Source organism: Dendropsophus ebraccatus, chromosome 7 (assembly GCF_027789765.1).
Source record: "Dendropsophus ebraccatus isolate aDenEbr1 chromosome 7, aDenEbr1.pat, whole genome shotgun sequence".
Classification (NCBI taxonomy): Eukaryota; Metazoa; Chordata; class Amphibia; order Anura; family Hylidae; genus Dendropsophus; species Dendropsophus ebraccatus.
The window spans coordinates 10930558-10954245 of NC_091460.1; positions in this window are offsets into that span (position 1 = coordinate 10930558).

Genomic DNA, 23688 nt, shown 5'->3' on the forward strand with positions numbered 1-23688 from the left:
ATACACCATAGTGTGACCGCTCTTACAGTATATACACCATAGTGTGACCACTCTTACTGTATATACACCATAGTGTGACCGCTCTTACAGTATATACACCATAGTGTGACCGCTCTTACAGTATATACCCCATAGTGTGACCGCTCTTACAGTATATACCCCATAGTGTGACCGCTCTTACAGTATATACTCCATAGTGTGACCGCTCTTACAGTATATACACCATAGTGTGACCGCTCTTACAGTATATACACCATAGTGTGACCGCTCTTACAGTATATACCCCATAGTGTGACCGCTCTTACAGTACAGACTCCATAGTGTGACCGCTCTTACTGTATATACACCATAGTGTGACCGCCCTTACAGTATATACACCATAGTGTGACCGCTCTTACAGTATATACTCCATAGTGTGACCGCTCTTACAGTATATACTCAATAGTGTGACCGCTCTTACAGTATATACACCATAGTGTGACCGCTCTTACAGTATATACTCCATAGTGTGACCGCTCTTACAGTATATACACCATAGTGTGACCGCTCTTACAGTATATACTCCATAGTGTGACCGCTCTTACAGTATATACCCTACAGTGTGACCGCTCTTACAGTATATACCCCATAGTGTGACCGCTCTTACAGTATATACCCCATAGTGTGACCGCTCTTACAGTATATACTCCATAGTGTGACCGCTCTTACAGTATATACCCCATAGTGTGACCGCTCTTACAGTATATACACCATAGTGTGACCGCTCTTACAGTATATACCCCATAGTGTGACCGCTCTTACAGTATATACTCCATAGTGTGACCGCTCTTACAGTATATACACCCCATAGTGTGACCGCTCTTACAGTATATACACCATAGTGTGACCGCTCTTACAGTATATACACCATAGTGTGACCGCTCTTACAGTATATACTCCATAGTGTGACCGCTCTTACAATATATATACCATAGTGTGACCGCTCTTACAGTATATACCCCATAGTGTGACCGCTCTTACAGTATATACACCATAGTGTGACCGCTCTTACAGTATATACTCCATAGTGTGACCGCTCTTATAGTATATACCCCATAGTGTGACCGCCCTTACAGTATATACACCATAGTGTGACCGCTCTTACAGTATATACTCAATAGTGTGACCGCCCTTACAGTATATACACCATAGTGTGACCGCTCTTACAGTATATACTCAATAGTGTGACCGCTCTTACAGTATATACACCATAGTGTGACCGCTCTTACAGTATATACTCAATAGTGTGACCGCTCTTACAGTATATACCCCATAGTGTGACCGCTCTTACTGTATATACACCATAGTGTGACCGCCCTTACAGTATATACACCATAGTGTGACCGCTCTTACAGTATATACTCAATAGTGTGACCGCTCTTACAGTATATACACCATAGTGTGACCGCTCTTACAGTATATACTCCATAGTGTGACCGCTCTTACAGTATATACACCATAGTGTGACCGCTCTTACAGTATATACTCCATAGTGTGACCGCTCTTACAGTATATACACCATAGTGTGACCGCTCTTACAGTATATACTCCATAGTGTGACCGCTCTTACAGTATATACCCTACAGTGTGACCGCTCTTACAGTATATACACCATAGTGTGACCGCTCTTACAGTATATACCCCATAGTGTGACCGCTCTTACAGTATATACTCCATAGTGTGACCGCTCTTACAGTATATACCCTATAGTGTGACCGCTCTTACAGTATATACACCATAGTGTGACCGCTTGTACAGTATATACACCATAGTGTGACCGCTCTTACAGTATATACCCATAGTGTGACCGCTCTTACAGTATATACACCATAGTGTGACCGCTCTTACAGTATATACACCATAGTGTGACCGCTCTTACAGTATATACCCCATAGTGTGACCGCTCTTACAGTATATACACCATAGTGTGACCGCTCTTACAGTATATACACCATAGTGTGACCGCTCTTACAGTATATACACCATAGTGTGACTGCTCTTACAGTATATACACCATAGTGTGACCGCTCTTACAGTATATACACCATAGTGTGACCGCTCTTACAGTATATACACCATAGTGTGATCGCTCTTACAGTATATACACCATAGTGTGACCGCTCTTACAGTATATACATATATACACCATAGTGTGACCGCTCTTACAGTATATACACCATAGTGTGACCGCTCTTACAGTATATACACCATAGTGTGACCGCTCTTACAGTATATACCCCATAGTGTGACCGCTCTTACAGTATATACACCATAGTGTGACCGCTCTTACAGTATATGCACCATAGTGTGACCGCTCTTACAGTATATACACCATAGTGTGACCGCTCTTACAGTATATACACCATAGTGTGACCGCTCTTACAGTATATACACCATAGTGTGACCGCTCTTACAGTATATACACCATAGTGTGACCGCTCTTACAGTATATACACCATAGTGTGACCGCTCTTACAGTATATACACCATAGTGTGACCGCTCTTACAGTATATACTCCATAGTGTGACCGCTCTTACAGTATATACCCCATAGTGTGACCGCTCTTACAGTATATACTCCATAGTGTGACCGCTCTTTCAGTATATACCCCATAGTGTGACCGCTCTTACAGTATATACCCCATAGTGTGACCGCTCTTACAGTATATACACCATAGTGTGACCGCTCTTTCAGTATATACCCCATAGTGTGACCGCTCTTACAGTATATACACCATAGTGTGACCGCTCTTACAGTATATACTCCATAGTGTGACCGCTCTTACAGTATATACCCCATAGTGTGACCGCTCTTACAGTATATACACCATAGTGTGACCGCTCTTACAGTATATACACCATAGTGTGACCGCTCTTACAGTACAGACTCCATAGTGTGACTGCTCTTACAGTATATACACCATAGTGTGACCGCTCTTACAGTATATACACCATAGTGTGACCGCTCTTACAGTATATACACCATAGTGTGACCGCTCTTTCAGTATATACCCCATAGTGTGACCGCTCTTACAGTACAGACTCCATAGTGTGACCGCTCTTACAGTATATACTCCATAGTGTGACCGCTCTTACAGTACAGACTCCATAGTGTGACCGCTCTTACAGTATATACTCCATAGTGTGACCGCTCTTACAGTATATACACCATAGTGTGACCGCTCTTACAGTATATACACCATAGTGTGACCGCTCTTACAGTATATACACCATAGTGTGACCGCTCTTACAGTATATACACCATAGTGTGACCGCTCTTACAGTATATACTCAATAGTGTGACCGCTCTTACAGTATATACACCATAGTGTGACCGCTGTTACAGTATATACTCCATAGTGTGACCGCTCTTACAGTATATACTCAATAGTGTGACCGCTCTTACAGTATATACACCATAGTGTGACCGCTCTTACAGTATATACTCCATAGTGTGACCGCTCTTACAGTATATACACCATAGTGTGACCGCTCTTACAGTATATACACCATAGTGTGACCGCTCTTACAGTATATACACCATAGTGTGACAGCTCTTACAGTATATACACCATAGTGTGACCGCTCTTACAGTATATACCCTAGGGCTGGGCGATATGGGCCTAAATCAATATCGCGGTTTATCGCACATGTAGCGGCGGTAACGATAACTGAACGATAATTATGACACTCCCCTTTTGCAAACCACACCCACTTGCTATGCAAACCACACCCACTTGCCATACTTGATATCAAAAAAGTAAAAAAGCTCACTGAGCAGCAAGCCGTGGTTAGTCTATCATTATCATCATTATTTTTATCATTTGTCATTATTAGGGGGTGTATGACTACACAGGGGGGGCCGACAGGGGTGTATGACTGTAAGGGGAGGGCTGACAGGGTGTATGACTGTACAGGGGTGTATGACTATACAGGGGGGGGGGGGCGGCAGGGGTGTATGACTATACAGGGGGGGGCGGATAGGGGTGTATGACTATCCAGGGGGCGGATAGGGGTGTATGACTATACAGGGGGCGGATAGGGGTGTATGACTGTACAGGGAGGGCTGACAGGGGTGTATGACTTACAGGGGGGGGCGGAAAGGGGTGTATGACTTACAGGGGGGGGGGGGCGGAAAGGGGTGTATGACTATACAGGGGGGCCGACAGGGGTGTATGACTATACAGGGGGGCCGACAGGTGTGTATGACTATACAGGGGGGCCGACAGGGGTGTATGACTATACAGGGGGGCCGACAGGGGTGTATGACTATACAGGGGGGGCCGACAGGGGTGTATGACTATACAGGGGGGCCGACAGGGGTGTATGACTATACAGGGGGGGCGGACAGGGGTGTATGACTATACAGGGGGGGGGGGGCGACGGGTGTATGACTGTACAGGGGGGGCGGACAGGGGTGTATGACTATACAGGGGGGGGCCGACAGGGGTGTATGACTATACAGGGGGGGGCGGACAGGGGTGTATGACTGTACAGGGGGAGGGCGGACAGGGGTGTATGACTGTACAGGGGGAGGGCGGACAGGGGTGTATGACTGTACAGGGGGAGGGCGGACAGGGGTGTATGACTGTACAGGGGGGGGCGGACAGGGGTGTATGACTGTACAGGGGGGGGGCGGACAGGGGTGTATGACTCTACAGGGGTGTATGACTGTACAGGGGGGGGCGGACAGGGGTGTATGACTGTACAGGGGGGGGGGCGGCAGGGGTGTATGACTGTACAGGGGTGTATGACTATGCCAGGGGGGCGGACGGGTGTATGACTGTACAGGGGGGGGGCGACAGGGGTGTATGACTATACAGGGGCGGCGGACAAGGGTGTATGACTATACAGGGGGGGCGGACAGGGGTGTATGACTTACGGGGGGGGGCGGCAGGTGTGTATGACTGTACAGGGGTGTATGGCTATGCAGGGGGGGGGGGGGCGGCAGGGGTGTATGACTGTACAGGGGTGTATGGCTATGCAGGGGGGGGGGCGGCAGGGGTGTATGACTGTACAGGGAGGGCTAACAGGGTGTATGACTATACAGGGGGAGGGTGGACAGGGGTCTATGACTATACGGGGGGGCCGACAGGGGTGTATGACTATACAGGGGGGGGGCGGCAGGGGTGTATGACTGTACAGGGAGGGCTGACAGGGTGTATGACTGTACAGGGGTGTATGACTATACAGGGGGAGGGTGGACAGGGGTGTATGACTGTACGGGGGGACAGGGATGTGCTACTATACAGGGGGTGGATAGACGTGTATGTATGACTGTAGTTCCCTCAGTAACAGTATAAGGCTGTAAATTAGGAGGAATGGATGGGCTGCAGCAGGGAGGATAAGCTGTAGGAGACATTGCTGTGTGTGACATCCTGCCTGCTGCAGCCCATCCATTCCTCCTAATTTACAGCCTTGTACTGTTTACTGAGAGGACTACAGGTCAGCTGCTGCTCCAGCTCTGAAATGCCGGCGTCCCTGCACACACACATGTGCAGCACTCGCCGGCCGGATGTGGGGGGCACTCAGATGAGACCGGACCGGTGGGGGGCCTCGGACGGGTGAGGTAAGGTGGGGAGGCCTCGGACGGGACCGGACCAGTGGGGTGAGGGCCTCGGACGGGTGAGGTGGGACCAGACGGGTGGGGAGATCAGGCGCTCGGACGGGACTTGTGGCGGGGGCGGGCATTCTCACCTGGACCCTGCTTCTGCTGCTCCTCCTCCTCCTCCCCCACCTCCCGCTCTGATGCCGGCGTCCCTGCACATAACGTGCAGCGCTAATGCAGGGCAGCGCGCGTGTGTGCGGGAGCACTCTGACGGGACAGGAGAGGGCGCTCTGAAAGGAAGATGGAAGTACAAAAATACCGCAGATACCGTCCTGGCTAAGTTGAGGTTGGTTAACCGACGCCAGTGACGGTATCGGTATTTTTGCGGTATACCGCCCAGCCCTAATATACCCTATAGTGTGACCGCTCTTACAGTATATACACCATAGTGTAACTGTTCTTACAGTATAAAATAGAACTGGGTGGGCACCACCAAACATAAATAACTATAAAGAGATAACTGGGTGCAGCTGACAACCCTAGATGTACAGCAATATGTATGGAGAAGAGGACAGAGGAAAACTAGGGTAACTAAGTCAAGCGCGCACCAAAATGAGATGCAAAAAGAAACATCTAAAATCCCCAAAAAGGGGAGGAGAGGGCTCTCTTCTTAATCCAATAGCACAATTCTTCGACAAAATCCTTTGCTCCTATGCAGTGGGAGCCAAATCATACATCCAGGACACATCAGACTTTTTGAACAAATTGGCAGAACTACATAATCTTCTAGAATGTATTTTGGTATCCTTCGATGTGAAGGATCTGTACACATCTATCAATCACAACAGAGGCATAGAGGTAGTACAGGACATTTTGAACCACAGCAACTTTTCTCATCATGCCACTGACTTTCTTCTCGAACTTCTGGAGATCATCCTAACGGAGAATTATTTTCTCTTTTAGGATGATTTCTTTGTCCAAAGGAGGGGGACCGTGATGGGCTCCAACGTGGCGCCGACATATGCTAACATCTTCATGTCGGCGCTGGAGGAGTCACACATCTATGTATCTCGCCACTTCAGCCATGTGCTGAGGTGGTGGAGATACATCGATGAAATTTTTGTTATTTGGACATGCTCTGAGACACAGCTTCATGAATTTTTTGACTTCCTCAATCAGACGGACCCAGACATCAAATTCACTAGAGAATTTTCATGCAAGTCTCTCAGCTTTCTTGACACTAGAATTTACATCAAGGAAAACAAACTTTTCAGTGATCTGTATACAATACCTACTGACCGCAACACTTTGCTACATTTTCGAAGCCACCACCCACGTCCAATGATAGAATCATTACCCTATAGTCAGTTGTTACGAGTCAAGAGAGTAGTGCAGGATCCAGACACATGTGAAACACAGCTAGACAACATGTGCCAAAAAATTGTCCAAAGAGGTTACCCAACACGTGTTGTCAGACAACAAAGGGACAAGGTCACCACCTTCAACAGACCAGATCTACTGAAACCTAAAGAGACACAACAAAAAACCCCAAGGTTGGCTTTTGTATCTATATTTGGTCATCAGAGCAAAGAAATAGCACAGATTATCTGCAGGGAATGGGGTATACTTTCTAGGGCATTCCCCAACATACCAGAACTTTGCACACCACCGATCATGGCATACAGACGCTCCAAAAAATTGAGGGACAAACTTGTCAAAGCAGACTTGGGCCCACCTCTCGACCCGGGCAACACACAAACACTGACTGGCAGACCTAGAACAGGTTGCTTTAGGATGCAGCAATTGCAATCTGATGTTGAAGGGTTAAGTGTTCATACATCCGAGAACAGGCAAGAGGTTTCCAATCAAACATTTTTTGACATGCAGATCGGAATATGTAATATATGTTCTTCAATGCCCGTGCAAACTACTGTATGTAGGTGAGACAACAGGACAATGCAGAATATGTCTCAACCAACACAGGTCAACTATAGGAACAGGTAAAGTGGAACTGCCTGTTCCACAACATTTCAGGGAAAACAATCACACCATCTCTGATCTTAGATTCACCATCATTGATCACGTTCCCAGACTGAGAAGGGGTGGAGACAGGGTAACCCTACTAAAAAGACGTGAATTGGAGTGGATCCATAAACTAGAGACTCTGACACCACATGGGCTGAATATTGATTTCAAATTAGGACCTGCTACAGGACTATGATATGTCTCTTCTTTTACAATCATTTTCCCCCCTTTTTTTCTTTCCTTTTTTTTCCTTTTTTTCCTTCTTGTTCTATGTTTTCCTCTACATTGTTCTATCCTTTTACTCTCTCCCCCCTGGACTTCCAGACAAGGGTTTTCCGGCCGCCAATCCACTAGCGGGGACTATCTCATACGATACACTTTATTTACTATACATATATTTATGACAATAAGGGTCTTTTTCTTTATGGGTTGTAATACATTACTTAATTATTAATTATTATTTTTTATGAAAACTATCATATTTAGTTTTATAAACAGCTATAACATTGTACCTTCTCTCGCATTTTTTTTCAGTATGGAAATTATTCTGAATAAGATTTTGGATCATTCTCTTCGGAACCTCTACACACATTCGTCGGAATCTACATGGGCCTTGTTCTGTTCCTCTTTTTGGGTTGCCTCCTAGCTGTGCTATATTTTTTATACCACAGCGCAAACAGTATGGATATACATGGATGAACATATGCTTTATGAAATACGGTCCACTCCTTTACATTTATTATTACTTTTATTCCTATTCACGCTTATGAGCTCTTGGTCTATATTTTGGGAGGCTGGTATTATACCTGTATGTTTAGGTGAGAGGACTGATGTAACCATTTTACTGTCTAGGACCACATGCACTTGGTGTGGCTGGCCCTGGTCTGGTACCTGGTCTGGTGCGGTCTGTGGTCCCTTTAAAGGTATCAAAAGACCGCATATCTCTCCAGGATGGTGTTCCGGTTTATCTCCCTATTTGCTCAATGTAGCCACATAGGACATGCTATGCCTCCCTAGGACTTGCTCTATACAATAGTATAATATAATACATGCTATGCCTCCCTAGGATCTGCTCAATACTACAGCCCAATATAATATATATAGATGTGGAGTTATTTCTTCCCTATGGTACCGCTAACTATATCACTACTTTTTCTTTAGTTCATTATGTAAACCCTATTATTTGCCCACATATTCCTACAAGTACTTCCCCTTTACAGTTTTCCCCTTTTGTATGTTCATTTCTGTATACATCATACTCAGTTTTGGATGTGGGCAAATTTGCCCTCTTCCAAGATGGAGGTACCGATACCAGGACAGTGGAGAAGCGCCGGCCCCTTCCCTGGCTCACGGCGCGCATGCGCGGGGGTGAGCCAGGGTCATGTGATGTGCATGGGATCATGTGACCGCCTGTGACAGCCTCCTCTGCCCGGCGCGAGTGACGTCAGTCTTAGGAGTCGGCGTCCTCTCCAGCTGACCATCTACCATGTGGATTCCCCTGCATGACGTTATGTATGTATATTCATCTAGGTTCCGTTTATTGTTTATCTATCTGCACCTGTGTGCACATTATCACATTATCGATTTTTGCCCTATGATTCATTTACACATGTTGACATTTGTTGTCTACAGTCTGTTCACCGCACTGTATTGCTATACTTACTTGTTTGATTTTTGTTATGCAAGCTTTTTTTCACATTTTTTTTTTTGCTTTAATTTGTTTATTGAAATTATTATGATGTAATCACCTGTATATTGAACACTTGCACATATATACTTAGACTTGGAAGTGTGTTGTATCACTTCTTGAGAAAGGCTACAATAAGAGCCGAAACGTTGCACTGGTGTGAATAAAAGCGAAGTTTTCTTGGATGTGCTGTCTCCACATTGCTTCTTCTGGATGATTATACGTACCTGGGTCCGGTTCGGTGAGACTAGCACCCATTCATTTTTTATTTTCCTGGTGCTGCTGGAACCCTGTTGTTTGTTTGCTGCTGAAGTTTCAAGCCGCAGTCAAGTGATTGGGGATACAGTGCGTGCTTCAGAGGGACGTTCAGTATCGCACGCATCCACCATCCCTGGCTTTATAGGTCAGTTTTGCAGGAGGCTGGGTACACAACTGTCGAGGCCCGATCCGCGTGACCAAGTGTTACGATGGATGGCGGAGAGTGCTTCCAGTCATTTCTCCACTCACTCCAGTCTCGAGGCTAGCCAAGAGTCTGACACTAATGTCTCCAAACCTGTACAATTAGTCCATCATAGTCATCCCAGCCTTGCCCACTCCGAGGAGCTCTTTTCTGGTCCTTTTCCACAATTGGACAGTGTTTAAATACTTGATGAGTCCCAGGAGCTACCTGAGGATTTTATTTGTAGCGATGCACAAAATCTGGAGCATTCGCCATGTCCAGTTGATTTTGGTGTTGTGGACCGGCAACCTGAAGTCGTGTGGACTGGCGATGAGTAGACCCAATTTCCGTTAAAGGGGTTATCCAGCGCTACAAAAACATGACCACTTTTCCCCCTCTCTTTTCTCCAGTTCAGGTGTGGTTTGGAATTAAGCTCCATTTACTTCAATAAATCTGAGTCTTAAAACCCAATCTGGAGACGAGGGGGGGAAAGTGGGCATGATTATGTAGCGCTGGATAATCCCTTTAAGCCAAACAGTTGACATGCCCAGTGTGCAAGAGGAGCAGCCGAGTGAGGAGATAGAAGAAGAGGGGCTGGACGATGAGCAGCCTATAAAAATCAGCAGGAGACAGCACTTCAAGGTGAAAAAACGTGATGCTTTTATTCACATCCTACTTCCGCAACGTTTCGGCTGGTTCTCAGCCTTTCTCAAGCGTGTCTTACACAGTGTCCAAACCACTCTTAAATGTGGTACACAGCAATTACATAGCAATTAAGAAAACAATCAAGTGTGCAGCAATTATTAAAATAATCCAGTGTACAATGATACAAACAATATAGTGTTATATATTTCTCCATAAGTAAAACCAGTGTTAGGTAGTGGCATATAGTGTGTATCATAATCGGGCAACTACTGACCCTTTCAGTGTCCAATACGTCTTATAAGGATAATACAAACAGTGTATATACAAGTGAAATATATAAAAAACAATCAGATACTGTACCCACATGCTCCTGTGTCATGGCGTATTGTAGTTCGGTAAACGCTACCTGGAGAACGTCACAGCGTACGCGTCATTCTACTACGTCATCACGCTAGCCTGCGTGAGATCGGCGCATGCGCAGTGATGTTCGGGCATCCCGGGCGCCATCTTGAAAGAGGGAAAAATATCTGGTGTCCATCTAAGGCTGGGTATATGTGAAAAACAATAACTGCAGCTATACTGGACTGGCGTGGACTTAATAGTGAGGAGAGGATGTATATAAGTAGTATGTTGGGCATAAACACTATCGGGCAAAACTTAGAGCCTTACAGAGTTAACCCCTTAGGGACCAAGCCTATTTGGGCCTTAATGACCAGGCTCATTTTTCAAAATCTGACCTGTCTCACTTTATGCGCTTATAGCTCAGTGATGCTTTAACGTATGCTAGCGATTCTGAGAATGTTTTTTCGTAACATATGGCACTTTATGTTAGTGGCAAAATTTGGTCACTACTTTGTGTGTTTTTTGTGAAAAAACATCAAAATATAATAAAAAATTAGAAAATTTTGCACTTTACGAACTTTGAAATTCTTTGCTTCTAAAAAAAGAAAGTCATATGACAAAAACTAGTTAGTAAGTCACATTATCAATATGTCCTCTTTATTCTGGCTTCATTTCGTAAACATGTTTCACTTTTTTAGGGTGTTATGGGGCTTAAAAATGTATCAGCAAATTATCAAATTTTCATGAAATTTCCAAAACTGATTTTTTTAGGGACCAGTTCTTTTTTTAAGTTGATTTAGGAGGCTTGTATACTGGAAACCCCCATAAGTGACCCCATTTTGGAAACTAGACACCTTAAAGAATTAATCTAGGGGTATAATGAGCATTTTAACCCTACAGGGGCTGGAGTAAAGTATTCACAACTAGGCCGTAAAAAAAAAATGGAAAATAGAAATTTTCCAATAATATATTTGTTAAGATTAAAGTATCTCATTTCCATAATAAACGTGAGAGAAAATGCACCCCAAATTTTGTAACGCAGGTTCTCCTGAGTACAACGGTACCTGATATGTGGGCATAAACCACTGTGTGGGCACACAGCGGGGCTCAGAAGGGAAGGAGCGCCTATTAGCATTTCCAGTTCAGATTTTGCTGAAGAGGTTTCTGAGCGCCAGGTGCGTTTGCAGCGCCCCTGTAGTGTCAGCAGAATAACCCCCCTCCAAAAGTCACCCCATTTTGGAAAGTACACCTCTCAAAGAATACATCTTGGGGTGTGGTGACCATTTTGACCCCACAGGTATTAGAGGAAAGTATTCAAAAGAAGACAGTAAAAATTAAAAAATAGAATTTTTCCAATAACATGTTTGTTTAGTTTGAAATTTCTCAATTTCACGAGGAACAGGGGAGAAAACTCACCTCAATATATGTAACACAGGTTCTCCTGAGTAGAACGGTACCCCATATGTGGGTATAAACCACTGTGTGGGCACACAGCGGGCCTCGGAAGGAAGGGAGCGCCAATTAGCACTTTTTTAGTGCATGATTTTTCTGAAGAAGTTTCTGAACGCCAGGTACGTTTGCAGTGCCCCTGTAATGTCTGCAGAATAGAACCCCCCCAAAAGTCACCCCATTTTGGAAAGTACACCCCTCAAGGAATTCATTTTGGGGTGTGGTGAGCATTTTGACCCCACAGGTATTGGAGGAAAGTATTCAAAACTAGACTGTAAAAATGAAACAAATTGAATTTTTCCATGTTTGTTTAGTTTGAAATTTCTCAATTTCACTAGGAACAGTGAAGAAAAAGCACCCCAAAATTTGTAACGGAGGTTCTCCTGAGTACAATGGTACCCCATATGTGGGCATAAACCACTATATGGGCACACAGCAGGGCTCAGAAGAGAAGGAGTGTCATTTTAGTTACAGGCAATATGTGGGTGTTAACTGGTTATCTGGGGTGGTAATGGACAATCTTGGGGTGTTTACTGGCTATCTGAGGTGGCAACAGGCAATCTGGTGGGGTTATGGGCAATCTGGGGTGGTTACGAGCAGTCTGTGCCAATCTGGGGTGGTTACGGTCAATCTGGGGTGGTCACGGGCAATCTGGGGTGGTTACGGACAATCTGGGGGTGTTTACTGGCTGTATGGGGTGGTTATGGGCAATCTTGGGTTATTTACTGGCTATATGGGGTGGTTATGGGCAATCTTGGGGTGTTTACTGGCTATCTGGGGTGGTGATGGGCAATCTGGGGGTGTTCACTGGCTATCTGGGGTGGTGACGGGCAATCTGGTGGTGTTCACTGACTATCTGGGGTTGCAACGGGCAATCTGGGGTGGTGACGGGAAATCTGGGGTGGTGACGGGCAATTTGAGGTGGTGACGGGCTGTCTGGGATGGTTATGGGCTATCTGGGGTGGATACTGGCAATCTGGGGAGATTGCGGACAATCTGGGGAGATTACAGGCAATCTGGGGTGGTGACAAGCAATCTGGGGTGGTGACGGGCAATCTGGGGTGGTGACGGGCAATCTGGGGTGGTTACAGGTAATCTGGGGTGGTAACAAGTAATCCAGGTTGGTTACGGGTAATCCAGGGGACTTGATTTTGGTGACAGGCGTAAAAAAGTGCCGTCACCATTTGGAACAAGTATATATAGTATATACCGCTGATCACTTGTACTGGGACCACACCGGGTGGTCACCAATCATTGCCCCATGCTCTCCGCCACCTCCGGTGGAGAGAATGAAGCTTTGATCATTTTTAGGAATCCATCACTGTGAACAGAGATGGCGGCGGCGATCTTGGATCAGATGGCCGCCCTGGGAGGGGAGGGTCAGTGACAAGGTCACTAGGGTTAATTCTGGGGACAGGGGGGGGACATGTTCTCATCTCCTCTCACTGTCGATTCACGGTGACAAGAGATTAAAGCGTTCAGCTGAGCTGGCAATGCCCGTTACCGGTGGCCCCCGTTATACTGGTAATAACGGCGATCGCCGGTGAGGGGACTTGCCAGGACTGACCCCACACTCTGCCCCAACCCCTCAGCTACCTCTGATAGCTGAGAGGAGGGGGCTGCGGACATTACCAGCGCCGCTGCACTATTCTGCACCATCGCCATAAAGAGCTGATGGCAGCAGAATAGAGCCCATTAGTGATCGCCGTAAAAATCCGTATCGGCGGTCACTAATAACATAATACACGTATTCTCTGGGTCACTACGGTTACGGCGATACCACATTTGTATAGGTTTTTTTAACTATTTTCACTTTGGCGCAATAGAAACTATCTTTCTAGCAAAAACCCACAAAAACTGTCGCCACATTGCAAGATCCATAGCGTTCTTATCTTTTGCACGACAGAGCTGGTTTTGGGCTTATTTTTTTGCGGGAAGATCTGTAGTTTCTATTGATACCAAGTTTCGTGCGATATAATTATTGATATAGTTTTATAGATTGGGTCGTTACGGACGTAACAATACCAAATATGTATAGGATTTGTGCTTTTGATCACTTTTATGTCACATTTTATAGTGTATGGGGAATGTAATGCATTTTTATTATTGGGGGGGGCTGTGTTGTGTTTGGTGCACATTTTTTTTTCACTTTTTTTTACTTTTATACTAGAGTACATTACTGTACACTAGTGTAAAATACTTAGATCACTGATACAATACACTGCAGTACCTAATGTACTGCAGTGTATTTTATCATGCATCATGCTGACAGGCAATAGCTACGGCCACCCCTGTCAGCATCAGGCATCTCCATGGTGACCCCGGGGACCTTCATTAGGACCCCGGGATCACCATGGAAACATCGGAGGACCGGACGGCGCCGCGGGACATCGCGATCACGTAAGTGACCCACGGCGCCGTCCGGGATCCACCGGGACCCGTTAGATGCCGCTGTCATGGTTTGACAGCATCATTTAACGGGTTAAACTGCAGTTACAGGAGGGTGTCAGCGGTCACACTGACCGCTGATCACACGTCCTGCAGCCGCCGCCGGGCGGTAATTTATTCCGATGCACCCGCCGTTAAAAGGCGTACGCATCGGAATAAAGCCCATTAGTGGCCGCCGTGAAAAGGCAGCATGGCGGTCACTAAGGGTTAAAGGGGATAGCACCCCTAGAGGTAAATGAAGGGAACTACGTCCCAATGCACCAAGCAGTTACAGGGGACGGCACCCCTGACAGTAAATAAAGGGAACTACGTCCCAATACATCAAACAGTTAAAGGGGACAGCACCCCTACGTATGTTTAGTGGGAACTGCGTCCCAAAAAATAGAGTGCACCCGCTAGGAGGCAGTATCTGTCATCCTCACGTCTCTGGCGGTCCCCACATTTGCATGCCAGCAGACCACCCTCGATCGCAGCATCCTGTAAGGGAGAACTCTGCACAAGGCAGAGTCTCTCCCAGCAAGATGACGTGACAGCACCGCCTCCAAGTTCTGCAGTGTGCACCCAACCAGCAGACTAAGCTGCCACTAGCAAAGAACTGTGAAGGATGAAATGTAAACAATAGTTTTAGTGAACTCATATTGGAATGACTACTGTACAACCACAAATTCACCCTCATAAAATAGAATTCCTCTCATATCTCCAGCCCAAGATTAGCACCCAGAAAAATATTTAGTACCATCCAACCATATTTATTGGTGGCTAAAAAACAGCAAAATATAAGGACAGAAAATCCAGGATATGTACAAAAAAAGAAAGAAACAATTGTATGTATATTCATAGCCATGTCGTATTCAGGATCATGTAAGCTGTATCCATGTTCATGAGTTCATGAAGATCTTATTCAGACAATCTCTACAAAGTAGAACAGAGAAGAGAAAGGGGTGAGTATTAGTAAATACAATTGACAGTCAAAAAATGACACTGTGTAGATTAGCCCATCCAGTCATCTCAAGGGCAAACTGTGGTGATGCCATACACCCCCGAGCACTAGCACATGATTCAGTCAAAAGGAACGTGGTAGGTGATAAGAGACCCTATAGTCTTAAGTCCCAGGGGATATCATAGTCTAAAGTCTAAATTCAGACCCCTTGGTGCTACACTGTCAAGCTCATGTATCCACTTGAGCTCTCTCCTTTTAAGTGTAGTCTCCCTATCACCACCCCGTCTGCCACGTGGGACCCTGTCAATGATGGCAAATCTGAGTTTATTGAGATGGTGTCGGGCCTCCAGGAAATGCCTAGAGACCGGCAAGTCCATGCGTCCTGTCCGGATAGTGGATCTACAGTATGCTTATTGATCCTGGCTTTACATTGCATGGTCGTTTCACCCACATATAGTAACCCGCATGGGCATGTCAGTACATATATAACAAAGTCAGTCGCACATGTAAGATATTCATGTATTCTGTATGTTTTGGGAGTTTTGGGATGTTCAAAACAGGACCCCTTAAGCATAAGTGAACAATTTGTACACCCTAGACATGGAAAGCACCCACCCCTAGGTTTACCGATGTATGTTTGTGTGATGGGGATACTTGGACCTGCATCCGCTTTGACTAGTATATCCTTTAGATTAGGTGGACGTCTATAAGCCATCCTAGGCTTGTTCAAGAACTCAGCAATCTGTGGGTATGCCCTCCCCAAAATCTGCCACTCTTTTCTAATTATGTTGGCTAGTTGGTTACTAGCAAATGAGTAGGTGGTCACCATGGTCACACGGGGGGTGTTTGTGGATGGTTCTTTGAGATGTGGGGTTAATACTTTCTGTCTGTGTTGGGAAATGAGTGTATGTGGATATCTTCTGGCTGAAAACTTTCTGCACATCTCATCTAATCTCTCAGGTAGACGCTCTGGGTCCTGGACTATACGAGCTACTCGTAACAGTTGGCTATGAGGCAGCGAACGCACCATGGGTCTTGGATGATGGCTGGTATATAGTTAAAGGTTATTCCTATCCGTAGGTTTTACATACAGATCAGTTTGAAGTCTATTTTGATTTTTATAGACCCATGTGTCCAAGAACTGAATACCTTCCTTGGATTTGACCACAGTGAACTTAATGTTTTCATCTACTGAATTCAGATGTAGAAGCAGCCAGTCACACCAAGCTCCCCCCTTGAGGTCATGCAGTTCTTTGGTATGGAGGTTTGTTAATGTTTGCGCAGATGACAAGCTGAGCGCAGTGTGCATGCTATGTCACTCCAAACTGAGTAGAGGCTCAGAAAAGAGCAACTTGACCACCTCGGCCATGCGGCGTCACCTGGAAGCAAAGCACTGGGCTCAGTGGGAAAGAGCAAACGCAGGAGAACCTGCACCCAGCGTTGCCGCTGCTGACTCTTCCCCTGTTCTCTCTGCTAGCGCTACAGTCCAGACCACCAACCAGGACACCTCACTATCTGCCTATGCTTCGGCCACTTTGGTGCCTTCTTCACCTTCCCCTTTGCTTGTGTCTGCTCCTTCGCCTGCATCGTCATGCACTTCTTCACAGCAACTGTCCACCATGCAGGCATTTGATCGCAGGTGTAAGTACGCCTCTACTCACCCCTCAGCCCAAGCTTTAAACTGCCACATCTCCAAATTGCTGGCCATGCAGATGTTGCCGTTTAGGCTTGTGGAGACGCAAGCCTTCTGTGACATGATGGCAGCTGACACACCTCGGTATTCCGTCCCTAGCCACCACTACTTTTCCAAGTGTGCTGTCCCCGCGTTGCAACAGCACGTGTCCCGTAACATTGGGCGCACCCTGAGTTACGCGGTTAGCGTGAAGATCCACATGACCACGACGCGTCCACAACTGCTTGCGGCCAGGAATGCTATATCTCACTGACGGCACACTGGGTGAATGTTGTGGAGGCGGGTACCGGGTCTCAGGCAGGGAAAGCCTCCCTCCTCCCCCTGCCTAAGATTGCCAGCACGGGTTCTGACAACCCCTTCCTCTCCTCCGTAAACTCGTCCTCAGCGGTGAGCTGGAAACGCTGCAGCACTGGCGTGGGGAGACGTCAGCAGGCCGTGCTCAAACTTATCAGCCTGGGTGATAAGAAGCACATTGCCCCAGAGGTAAGGGATGCCATCTTGCAGCAGGCAGAAATTTCGCTGTCGCAGCTGCAGCTGTTACCAGGCATGGTTGTGTGTGATAATGGCCATAACCTGGTGGCAGCTCTGAAGCTTTGAGAACTCCAACACGTCCCATGTTTTTAATTTGGTGGTGCAGCGCTTTTTATAGACCTACCCCGACTTCCTGGAGCTGAAGTGTGGCACCTGGATATTCGAGGAGTCTACCAAGAGGGTCAGTTGCAACGATGCCATAGTGAGCGTAACCATCCCACTCCTATGTTGAAGAATCTCTCATCGCCATCAAGGAGAATGCCAGGGAGAGGCCAGGATAGGAGAAGACGTGACGCCAGGGTGTGTAATATGTTGGGAGCCTAATACTGGGATGTGTAATATACTGTGGAGTTCCATAAAGAAAAACATGCAGCAAGGTGTATGATAAAAAGGAATTAAAAAAATAAAGACAAACACTGCATACACAAATAATATTTTTGTTTAAGAATAAAATAAGAATTTTTAAGAAAAGAAAAAAAAAATTAACTCTGCCTTTAGCGTTGCCTTGCCAGCATTGCCTGCATTTCTGCAAGCTCAAATTGCAGGCCTCTCAGCAGGTGACTTGCTGTATAAAGGCAGGTGGACATGCGCCGGCATGCTGCCTCCAATTTAACGTCCACGATTATTTCTGTTGAAGAAAAAAAAAAGTGATATAATTAGTATGGTAAACTATCATTTTTTTATTTGGTGGTGCAGCACTTTTTAACCTCTTAAGGACGCATGACGTACCCGTACGTCATGCGTCCGCAAGAGGTGTTCAGAGCGGGGCCACGCGGTGATCCAGGGTGCCGCATGTAGCCCAGGACCGCGGCTATTAGCGGGCACAGTCTGATCGCCGTGCCCGCTAATTAAGTAATCGGAGGCAGCTGTCAAAGTTGACAGCTGCATCCGATTACCGTATGCAGCCGTTCCCTGGTGTCTAGTGGTGGAGATCGCCCCCCCAGGGACGTTGTCCCGGAGGAGCGATCTCCGTGTCTGGTGCTGGCCGGGGTCTCCACTAAGATGGCGCTGATCCCGCCTCGGCACTCGTTTGTTTTCGGCTGCAGCAGGCGAAAGCAAACGAGTGCCGATCTCATTGATCTTTGCTGTATAAGTATACAGCAAAGATCTCAATGAGAGATCAAAGTGTATATACTAGAAGTCCCCCAGGGGGAATAACCCTAACCCCAGGGGGAATAACCCTAACCCCAGGGGAATAACCCTAACCCCAGGGGGAATAACCCTAACCCCAGGGGGAATAACCCTAACCCCAGTGGGGCTTCTAGTATACAGTAAGTGTAAAAAAAAAAAAAAAAAAAAAAGTGTTCTCATTAGTAAAAAGCCCCCTCCCCTAATAAAAGTTTGAATCACCCCCCTTTCCCCATGTTTTAAATAAAAGTCAATAAATAAATATGTTTGCTATCGCCGCGTGCGTAATCGCCCGAACTATTAATCACATTCCTGATCTCTCACGGTAAATGGCGTCAGCGCAAAAAAATCCCAAAGTGCAAAATTGCGCATTTTTGGGCCCATCAAATCCAGAAAAAATTTATAAAAAGTGATCAAAAAGTCATATATTCGCAATCAAGGTACCGATAGAAAGAACACATCATGGCGCAAAGAGTGACACCTGACACAGCCCCATAGACCAAAGGATAAAAGCGCTATAAGCCTGGGAATAGAGCGATTTTTAAGGAACATATATTTGTTAACAATGGTTTGAATTTTTTAAAAGCCATCAAATGATATAAAAGTTATACATGTTACATATCGTTGTAATCGTAACGACTTGAGGAACATATATAACAAGTCAGTTTAACCCGGTGCTGCTGTATTTGGAGTAGACTGAAGCATTGTTCCCTTTAAATTGCGCAACTAAAAGGGAAGCCCGCTCACTGCAGCCGGTCGCCCACAATCTAAAGTGAGTTGCAATGCGTACTGTGCACACATCGCCACTCACTACTGCACAGGAGCAGGAAATCCGGAGGGAAATCCCTGATCCTCTATGTACATTTGGTAGTGTACTACGTAAAGTGCGTCTAGAAGCAGAGACTCCCTGTTCCTGTACAGAAGAGCAGTGCACGTGTTCTCCTGCGGTCAACGTGTGATGACGTCATTTCATCATACGCAGCCTGTAGGAGAAGACCTGCAAGCCAGAGACTACAGGAGGAGGAGGCCGGCCACCATTGGAATGGAGGACAGGTGAGTGGCATTTTTTTTTTGCCACAGACTAGAGGCATTACTTTGGAGACTAGAGGCTTCCTAGAGGAGGCAGGGTTAACAAAAATACTAGGGGGATCCTGGAGGGGGAAGGGGTTATATACATTACTAGGGGCATCCTGGAAGGGGCAGAGGTTATATACATTACTAGGGGCATCCTGAAGAGGGCAGGGGTTATATAGATTCCTGGAGGGGGCAGGGGTTATATAGATTCCTAGGGGGGTCCTGGAGGGGGCAGGGGTTATATGCATTACTAGGGACATCCTGGAGGGGGCAGGGGTAATATACATTACTAGGGACATCCTTGAGGGGGGAGGGGTTATATACATTACTAGGGGCATCCTGGAGAGGTCAGGGGTTATATACATTACTTGGGACATCCTGGAGAGGGCAGGGGTTATATACATTACTAGGGGCATCCTGGAGAGGTCAGGTGTTATATACATTACTTGGGACATCCTGGAGGGGGCAGGGGTTATATACATTACTAGGGGCATCCTGGAGCGAGCAGGGGTTAACTTTATTACTAGGGACATCCTGGAGAGGGCAGGGGTAACTAAAATACTAGGGGCATCCTGGAGGGGGAAGGGGTTATATACAATACTAGGGGCATCCTGGAGAGGGCTTGGGTTATATACATTACTAGGGGCATCCTGAAGGGGGAGGGGTTATATACATTACTAGGGGCATTTTGGAGGAGGAAGGGGTTATATACATCACTAGGGGCATCCTGGAGTGGCAGGGGTTAGGTACATTACTAGGGGCTTCCTGGAAGGGGGAGGGATTAGATACATTACTAGGGGCATCCTGGACGGGGAGGGGTTAACTACAAAAGTAGGCGCATCCGGGAGGGGGCAGGGGTTAGCTATAGTACTAGGGGCATCCTGGCAGTGGAGCAGTTAATAATACAAAGGGCATCCTGGAGCAGGGGGGCCTTAAAACTATATAGGGGCACAGAGGGGCTTAACTACTATAAGTGCTGGAGCAAGGGGCCTGAAATGTTTCTCTCACAGATTCTGGAGAGACTATTTGTAGCAAGGAAAAGTCTTCAAGACGGCCCGGCTTGGTTGGAAAGGAAAAATGAACGACTGATCAAAGAAGACGCCCCACGTGAGTCACTGGATGTTACTGCACTGTAATCACCTAAAGATTCTCATCAGATGCTGTGTAATCCAATATAACTAAATTACTAAATAATGCATCCAATCTGCAACAGACGTACATGTGAATGTACACCGACTGTTCCACTAGAGATAATTTGCTATCTTATATTAGACTAAGGTACCGATGTTCCTGTGTTAAGTTTTTGGTTTGCCCAACTTTGTCTGAACATTGCTCAGCTCACTTGTCATTCTGCTCAGCATTGCCTGAAGCTTAGAGGGAACATTGGACTCAAGTCCCATACACCGTTTGGTGTCCTCAGGGTGAGTATGCTCGCCTTGTGCCTTCAGCTGGTTAGGGGTAAAGCTATTAGGGAATCAGGAATCGGCCATATACTTTATCACAGAATTGTATAAGATAAAGCTGATAAGGAATCATCAGGAATATCTCATGTACCTAGGCAGTGTAGGGAATAAGTGGAGACCAGAGCTTTAGTAAGTAACTCATCTATATATGTATTCTATTTACAGACATGATTTTCAAGGACGCATAACTCCTCTGATATTTTTCTTTGCCATTGATAATATTAACCAGAATCCTGACATTTTACCCAACATTACTCTGGGATATCATATATATGACGCCTGCACAGATGAGCGACTGGCTGCACGAGGCGTTTTACATCTTCTGTCCGACCCAGACGAAAAGATACCGAATTACTCTTGTATGAGCCGTACTAGAGGCCAGCTGGCCGGTGTCATTGGAGACCGTCACTCATCTACCACTATTCCTGCAGCACAGATCCTTGGACTATATGGATATCTTCAGGTAATGGATAGTGATGATCAAACAGTAAAATGTTTAAATTCGAGTCGAACCTCTAACAGTAGTGGTGTTTGGTTTGAGGTTCGACTCGAACGCAAACCCCATTAACCCCTTAACGACCGTAGGCGTACACTCCTGCCCCCGCAGCCTGTGCCTTAACCCAGGAGGGCATAAGTGTACACCCTGCCAGGGTTCCGGGCTATGGAGCAGAGCTCGCTCCATAGCGGTGAGGATCGGCTGCTATCTGCAGCCAGGACCTTACCCTCAATGGTGATTACACTGCTGCCCGCCATTAACCTCTTAAACAATGTGATCTCGCCGTCACCGCGGCATTTAAGTGTATCTCCTGTCACCGATCGTGACCCCCACAGCGTGTCTGTGGGTGTCCAAATCACATGGCCTGACTGCCAAAGGTCTCATCTTCCTCCGTGCAGTCAGGTCTTCAGTCTGCTGAGTCTGCCACAGGCCACAGGCAGGCTTTATCAGAAGATCACAGATAACACTGGTCCCTTAGCCCCTCCCCCAATAAAAGTGAAAATCACCCTCTTTCCCATTTTATACATAAAACACATGAAAATAATAGTTAAAACAACATATAATATACCGTAGCGTGTGTAATCGTCTGATCTATTAAAATAAAACATTATTGTTCCCACACTGTACGGCGTGAACAAAAAGCGGTAAAAAATTACTAATAAAAACGTGAGATCATGACGCAAAAAATGACACTCCATACGACCCCGTAGGGGAAAAAATAAAAGCGCACAATAGTAACATTTTAAATATACCTATTTGCAAAAAAAGAAAAAGTTTTACAGCTAATAAAAAAGTAAAACTTTAAAAAACCTAGTAAACATGCATGTGTTCAGAATCACCTATAGAATAAAGAAAAAATTAAAGTTTTACCGTACAGTGCTTTACCTAAACAGGGAGCCCCCCAAAATTTGCGGAATTGCATTTTTTTGACCCAAATTAACCCCATAAATGATATTTTGGGGGTTCCGTCATTCATTTTATGGCAGATTGAAATATGCCGCTACAAAGTACACCTGCTCCTGACAACAAGAAGCCCTCACATGGCCCTGTAGGTAGAAAATTAAAGAGTTATGGGTCTTAGAAGGCGGGGAGGAAAAAACGGAAATCCAAAAGTGACAATTGGCCCGGTCCTTAAAGCGCAACTATAATTTAAGTGACTAAAAAATGAAATTCCTCAAATAAAAAGCCCACGTGTTACCCTTAAAAAAGAGCCCTAACTTGTGTGGATATCTTATAGAGTTGCTGAGATATAACCAGCTGTTCGGCTCAAACAAATAAATGTTTCTCCTTGCTGTCAGAAAGTGGGCGTGGCCTCCCGCTCCCTCACACCACAGCTAGCTCTACTATGAATCAGTGGGCGTGGCCTCCCCGCTCCCTCACACCACAGCTAGCTCTACTATGAATCAGTGGGCGTGGCCTCCCCGATCCCTCACACCACAGCTAGCTCTACTATGAATCAGTGGGTGTGGCCTCCCTGCTCCCTCACACCACAGCTAGCTCTACTATGAATCAGTGGGCGTGGCCTCCCTGCTCCCTCACACCACAGTTAGCTCTACTATGAATCAGTGGGCGTGGCATCCCTGTTCCCTCACACCACAGCTAGCTCTTCTATGAATCAGTGAGCTGCTCGTGAGGTCTCGGGTGATGTAAGATGGGTGATCTGTGATGACACAACTAGCTGTGATGACTTCTTTATGTACTCCAGGGTTCTCCAAACTGTGGCTCTCCAAATCTACAACTC